Raw genomic sequence first — 7,176 nt, forward strand, 5'->3', positions numbered from 1 at the left:
ATAGAATGTGTGTTCACCCTACTTCCACTCACGCTACAACAGCCTGGCTGATCTATAGGGGCCTGGCTGATCTATAGAATGTGTGTTCACCCTACTTCCACTCACGCTACAACAGCCTGGCTGATCTATAGGGGCCTGGCTGATCTATAGGGGCCTGGCTGATCTATAGAAGCCTGGCTGATCTATAGAAGCCTGGCTGATCTATAGGGGCCTGGCTGATCTATAGGGGCCTGGCTGATCTATGGGGCCTGGCTGATCTATAGGGCCTGGCTGATCTATTGGGGCCTGGCTGATCTATTGGGGCCTGGCTGATCTATAGGGGCCTGGCTGATCTATGGGGGCCTGGCTGATCTATAGGGGCCTGGCTGATCTATAGGGGCCTGGCTGATCTATTGGGGCCTGGCTGATCTATAGGGGCCTGGCTGATCTATTGAGGCCTGGCTGATCTATAGAAGCCTGGCTGATCTATAGAAGCCTGGCTGATCTATAGAAGCCTGGCTGATCTATAGAAGCCTGGCTGATCTATAGAAGCCTGGCTGATCTATAGAAGCCTGGCTGATCTATAGAAGCCTGGCTGATCTAGGGAGCCCTGGCAGTGTGCAACGTTGTTGCAACCAAATTGCTCTTCTTCCATTCTATTTTGGCTGGTTGTTCACAAGGATTCCTAGGATCTCTGTTGTATTCAGTCAGCGCTTGGAGAGATCAGCTGTGGATGAATGCATGGCCCATCTGCTGTCCAGCTCTTATGATCAGGGGACTGGGGACAACATGACTGGCGGACTCAGCCAATAGGCAGAGGAATGACAGAGGGCCTAGCCAATAGGCAGACAGGGAATGACAAGGGCCCTAGCCAATAGGCAGACAGGGAATGACAAGGGGCCTAGCCAATAGGCAGACGAAAGGGAATGACAAGGGCCTGGCCAATAGGCAGACAGGGAATGACAAGGGCCTAGCCAATGAGCGAACAGAAGGGAATGACAAGGCCTAGCCAATAGGCAGACAGGGAATGACAAGGGCCTAGCCAATAGGCAGACAGGGAATGACAAGGAGCCTAGCCAATAGGCAGACAGGGGAATGACAAGGGCCTAGCCAATAGCCGAGACAGGAATGACAAGGGCCCTAGCCAATAGGCAGACTTGAGAATGACAAGGGCCTAGCCAATAGGCAGACAGGGGAATGACAAGGGCCTAGCCAATAGGCAGACAGGGGAATGACCAATGCTGTCCAGAGTGTTGGAATGTGTCCCGGTCTGTCCATAAATTAAATAAATAAATTAAATACTGCTGTCTGGCTTGATTAATATAAATTTGATGTATCACATTTACTTTGTACTTTTACTTAAATATGACAATTTAAGTACTTTTTCCACCACTGTACTTGAGTACATTTAAAACAAGATAGTTTTAGACTTATTTTTACTCGGTGACTTTGACTCGAGTCATTTTCCTTTAAAAAGGCATCTTTACATTTACTTCATTATGACAATTGAGTACTTTTTCCACCACTGATTAATGCCAAGATTAAGATATTTCTCCATTTCTATTTTAGATTGACGATTAGAAGATATTTTTGTATCCGAGTGTTTATTTACCCATTTACAAACCTTATTTATGGTTGTATAACCACCCACTAGCCTTCCAATCCTTGCTTCCTCCGTCCTTGCTTCCTCCGTCCTTGCTTCCTCCGTCCTTGGTTTCCTCCATTCCTCACCTCTCTTTCAAAGCACATCAGAGGAACAGGCCTGAGTTTAGGAACTTCAATGCTCTCCCTCAAGGTGCTGTGATAGGGAGTTGAGGAACTTCAATGCTCTCCCTCAAGGTGCTGTGATAGGGAGTTGAGGAACTCAATGCTCTCCCTCAAGGTGCTGTGATAGGGAGTTGAGCAACTCAATCCTCTCCCTCAAGGTGCTGTGATAGGGATTTGAGGAACTTCAATGCTCTCCCTCAAGGTGCTGTGATAGGGAGTTGAGGAATTCAATGCTCTCCCTCAAGGTGCTGTGATAGGGAGTTGAGGAACTCAATGCTCTCCCTCAAGGTGCTGTGATAGGGAGTTGAGGAACTCAATGCTCTCCCTCAAGGTGCTGTGATAGGGATTTGAGGAACTTCAATGCTCTCCCTCAAGGTGCTGTGATAGGGAGTTGAGGAATTCAATGCTCTCCCTCAAGGTGCTGTGATAGGGAGTTCAGGAACTCAATCCTCTCCCTCAAGGTGCTGTGATAGGGAGTTGAGGAACTCAATGCTCTCCCTCAAGGTGCTGTGATAGGGAGTTGAGGAATTCAATGCTCTCCCTCAAGGTGCTGTGATAGGGAGTTGAGGAACTCAATGCTCTCCCTCAAGGTGCTGTGATAGGGAGTTGAGCAACTCAATCCTCTCCCTCAAGGTGCTGTGATAGGGATTTGAGGAACTTCAATGCTCTCCCTCAAGGTGCTGTGATAGGGAGTTGAGGAATTCAATGCTCTCCCTCAAGGTGCTGTGATAGGGAGTTGAGGAATTCAATGCTCTCCCTCAAGGTGCTGTGATAGGGAGTTGAGGAACTTCAATGCTCTCCCTCAAGGTGCTGTGATAGGGAGTTGAGGAATTCAATGCTCTCCCTCAAGGTGCTGTGATAGGGAGTTGAGGAACTCAATGCTCTCCCTCAAGGTGCTGTGATAGGGAGTTGAGGAACTTCAATGCTCTCCCTCAAGGTGCTGTGATAGGGAGTTGAGGAACTTCAATGCTCTCCCTCAAGGTGCTGTGATAGGGAGTTGAGGAATTCAATGCTCTCCCTCAAGGTGCTGTGATAGGGAGTTCAGGAACTCAATCCTCTCCCTCAAGGTGCTGTGATAGGGAGTTGAGGAACTCAATGCTCTCCCTCAAGGTGCTGTGATAGGGAGTTGAGGAACTCAATGCTCTCCCTCAAGGTGCTGTGATAGGGAGTTGAGGAATTCAATGCTCTCCCTCAAGGTGCTGTGATAGGGAGTTCAGAACTCAATGCTCTCCCTCAAGGTGCTGTGATAGGGAGTTGAGGAATTCAATGCTCTCCTCAAGGTGCTGTGATAGGGAGTTGAGAACTCAATGCTCTCCTCAAGGTGCTGTGATAGGGAGTTGAGGAACTCAATGCTCTCCCTCAAGGTGCTGTGATAGGGAGTTGAGGAACTTCAATGCTCTCCTCAAGGTGCTGTGATAGGGAGTTGAGGAATTCAATGCTCTCCCTCAAAGGTGCTGTGATAGGGAGTTGAGGAACTCAATGCTCTCCCTCAAGGTGCTGTGATAGGGAGTTGAGGAACTCAATGCTCTCCCTCAAGGTGCTGTGATGGGATTTGAGGAACTTCAATGCTTTCTCCTCAAGGTGCTGTGATAGGGAGTTGAGGAATTCAATGCTCTCCCTCAAGGTGCTGTGATAGGGAGTTCAGGAACTCAATCCTCTCCCTCAAGGTGCTGTGATAGGGAGTTGAGGAACTCAATGCTCTCCCTCAAGGTGCTGTGATAGGGAGTTGAGGAACTCAATGCTCTCCCTCAAGGTGCTGTGATAGGGAGTTGAGGAATTCAATGCTCTCCCTCAAGGTGCTGTGATAGGGAGTTGAGGAACTCAAACCTCTCCCTCAAGGTGCTGTGATAGGGAGTTGAGGAACTCAATGCTCTCCCTCAAGGTGCTGTGATAGGGAGTTGAGGAATTCAATGCTCTCCCTCAAGGTGCTGTGATAGGGAGTTGAGGAACTCAATGCTCTCCCTCAAGGTGCTGTGATAGGGAGTTGAGGAACTTCAATGCTCTCCCTCAAGGGGCTGTGATAGGGAGTTGAGGAATTCAATGCTCTCCCTCAAGGGGCTGTGATAGGGAGTTGAGGAACTCAATGCTCTCCCTCAAGGTGCTGTGATAGGGAGTTGAGGAACTCAATGCTCTCCCTCAAGGTGCTGTGATAGGGAGTTGAGGAACTTCAATGCTCTCCCTCCAGGTGCCGTGATGGGGAGTTGAGGAAGGGAGTTGAGGAAGGGAGTTGAGGAAGGGAGTTGAGGAAGGGAGTTGAGGAAGGGAGTTGAGGAAGGGAGTTGAGGAAGGGAGTTGAGGAAGGGAGTTGAGGAAGGGAGATGAGGAAGGGAGTTCCTCTGATAGGCTTGGTGGAATTTTGACCGTATTGCTTACATCTGTCCAACAAGTGTCTAGGGGGTTAGTGTCTAGGGGGTTAGAGTCTAGGGGGTTGGAGTCTGGGGGTTAGAGTCTGGGGGTTAGAGTCTACGGGGTTAGAGTCTACGGGGTTAGAGTCTACGGGGTTAGAGTCTAGGGTTAGAGTCTACGGGGTTAGAGTCTACGGGGTTAGAGTCTACGGGGTTAGAGTCTACGGGGTTAGGAGTCTAGGGGTTAGAGTCTGGGGGTTAGAGTCTAGGGGTTAGAGTCTAGGGGTTAGAGTCTACGGGGTTAGAGTCTACGGGGTTAGAGTCTAGGGGTTAGAGTCTACGGGTTCGAGTCTAGGGGGTTCGAGTCTAGGGGTTCGAGTCTAGGGGTTCGAGTCTAGGGGTTCGAGTCTGGGGGTTCGAGTCTAGGGGGTTCGAGTCTAGGGGTTCGAGTCTAGGGGTTCGAGTCTAGGGGGTTAGAATCTAGATGGTTAGAGTCTAGGGGTTCGAGTCTAGGGGTTCGAGTCTAGGGGGTTCGAGTCTAGGGGGTTCGAGTCTAGGGTTAGAGTCTAGGGGTTAGAGTCTAGGGGGTTCGAGTCTAGGGGTTCGGTCTAGGGGGTTAGAATCTAGATGGTTAGAGTCTAGGGGTTCGAGTCTAGGGGTTAGAGTCTATGGGGTTAGAGTCTATGGGGGTTAGAGTCTACGGGGTTAGAGTCTACGGGGTTAGAGTCTAGGGGTTAGAGTCTAGGGGTTAGAGTCTACGGGGTTAGAGTCTACGGGGTTAGAGTCTACGGGGTTAGAGTCTAGGGGGTTAGAGTCTAGGGGGTTAGAGTCTACGGGGTTAGAGTCTACGGGGTTAGAGTCTAGGGGGTTAGAGTCTACGGGGTTAGAGTCTACGGGGTTAGAGTCTAGGGGGTTAGAGTCTAGGGGGTTCGAGTCTAGGGGGTTCGAGTCTAGGGGGTTCGAGTCTAGGGGGTTAGAGTCTAGGGGGTTAGAGTCTAGGGGGTTCGAGTCTAGGGGGTTCGAGTCTAGGGGGTTCGAGTCTAGGGGGTTAGAGTCTACGGGGTTAGAGTCTACGGGGTTAGAGTCTACGGGGTTAGAGTCTACGGGGTTAGAGTCTAGGGGGTTAGAGTCTAGGGGGTTAGAGTCTACGGGGTTAGAGTCTAGGGGGTTAGAGTCTACGGGGTTAGAGTCTAGGGGGTTAGAGTCTAGATGGTCATGTCTGGACTGGGTATCACGACTACTCCCTCACTCTCTCACTCTCTCAAAGCACATTGGGGGAAAGGATTGAAGGTTCCTCCCCTCAGGCCTCCTTCTCTGATGTGCTTTGAAGGGAGGAAACAAGGAGGGAGGAAGCGAGGACGGAGGAAGCAAGGACGGAGGAAGTGAGGACAGAGGAAGCAAGGACGGAGGAAGTGAGGACAGAGGAAGCAAGGACGGAGGAAGTGAGGACAGAGGAAGCAAGGACGGAGGAAGTGAGGACAGAGGAAGCAAGGACGGAGGAAGTGAGGACAGAGGAAGCAAGGACGGAGGAAGTGAGGACAGAGGAAGCAAGGACAGAAGAAGCAAGGACGGAGGAAGCAAGGATGGAGGAAGTGAGGACGGAGGAAGTGAGGACGGAGGAAGCGAGGACGGAGGAAGTGAGGACAGAGGAAGCGAGGACGGAGGAAGTGAGGACAGAGGAAGCGAGGACGGAGGAAGTGAGGACAGAGGAAGCGAGGACGGAGGAAGCAAGGATTGGATGGCTAGTCGGTGGGTGGGTGGGCTAAATGTAATATAACTATGAATAAGGCATGATGATACAAAGTCTGTATGTTTTTAAAGTGTCACTCATCTACATTTCTTTCTTTATAATTATATATATATATATATATATATATATATATATATATATATATAAATTAGTTATACTATTTTGATATTGATTAGCGTACTGTCGGGTAGAGCATGGAAGTTAAGCATTTCACTGCACTTGTGCATGTGACTATAACACTTGAAATACCAATGGTGTTCATATAGGCTCCAGGGTTAAATATGTGTCAATACTGCCATCTAGTGGAATTTAATAGGCTACTACATACAATTCAAGTTCATTAAATAAGCCTTTTTTTTCACCTGAAATGTTGATATCCATGAAAGCATTGTCAATACTGTCAATGAGTTTTAGGTCTGCATGAAACTATTGGGGGCGGGGTGGGGGGCGGGGAGAAGACTGCAGGGCTATGAGTCAGTCCGTGGCAGACAGGGGAGAGGACTGCAGGGCTGTGAGTCAGTCCGTGGCAGACAGGGGAGAGGACTGCAGGGCTGTGAGTCAGTCCGTGGCAGACAGGGGAGAGGACTGCAGGGCTGTGAGTCAGTCCGTGGCAGACAGGGGAGAGGACTGCAGGGCTGTGAGTCAGTCCGTGGCAGACAGGGGAGAGGACTGCAGGGCTGTGAGTCAGTCCGTGGCAGACAGGGGAGAGGACTGCAGGGCTGTGAGTCAGTCCGTGGCAGACAGGGGAGAGGACTGCAGGGCTGTGAGTCAGTACCTGGCAGACGGGGGAGAGGAGAGGACTGCAGGGGTGTGAGTGGTGGACTGGCCTGTCATTTGTAAGTCTCTGTAGCCTCAAGCGTTTTGCTCGTAATCTGAATCTCTCACCCTGCTCTCTCTACCTCTTCATTGTGCCTCTGTTGAATTATGTAATTCTCTGAAAACCCTCCACTTGTCTCCTTTCCACGCCCTCAACAGACAGAAGACCAATACAAGCACAGCTACAATACCTCCCATTCTGAAATGATACCTCTTCAGAAGTAATAGTCGAGGATGCTCAGATTACCAAATGGTTTACTAGTGCGCTAGGACATATCATTTAGCTAAACAGTTACAGTAACATCAGTTCATTAATAGGGCAATAAACACAATCATAACATTATAAGATCCTCTACTGTAAAATAGAAATGGAGAAATATATATTTATCTTGACATTAATAAATACATAAATAGCTATTAAATTGATGATTTAAAATATAGTAGATTAATAGAAGGTATTTAGAAAGGTGAACTCTTATTTTGAAGGGACCGGAAGTGTAGGTTGTGCATTTGCCCAAT

At 49.2% G+C, this 7,176-nt stretch overlaps 1 long non-coding RNA gene across 9 annotated transcripts; it reads left to right on the forward strand.

Moving 5' to 3' along the window:
• The first annotated feature begins 1,343 nt into the window (after positions 1–1,343).
• LOC127922489 (uncharacterized) lies at positions 1,344–3,743 on the forward strand. 9 transcript variants are annotated; one of them, XR_008111538.1, is made up of 5 exons: positions 1,344–1,904; positions 2,337–2,379; positions 2,424–2,466; positions 2,814–2,942; positions 3,500–3,743. It is a non-coding gene; the product is annotated as an uncharacterized LOC127922489 (long non-coding RNA). The 9 variants fall into 9 exon arrangements; XR_008111539.1 differs by lacking the exon at positions 2,424–2,466 and adding an exon at positions 2,467–2,509; XR_008111540.1 differs by lacking the exon at positions 2,424–2,466 and adding an exon at positions 2,728–2,770.
• Positions 3,744–7,176: the final 3,433 nt, after the last annotated feature.

The sequence above is a fragment of the Oncorhynchus keta genome, unplaced genomic scaffold, assembly GCF_023373465.1.
Source record: "Oncorhynchus keta strain PuntledgeMale-10-30-2019 unplaced genomic scaffold, Oket_V2 Un_contig_25873_pilon_pilon, whole genome shotgun sequence".
NCBI lineage: Eukaryota > Metazoa > Chordata > Actinopteri > Salmoniformes > Salmonidae > Oncorhynchus > Oncorhynchus keta.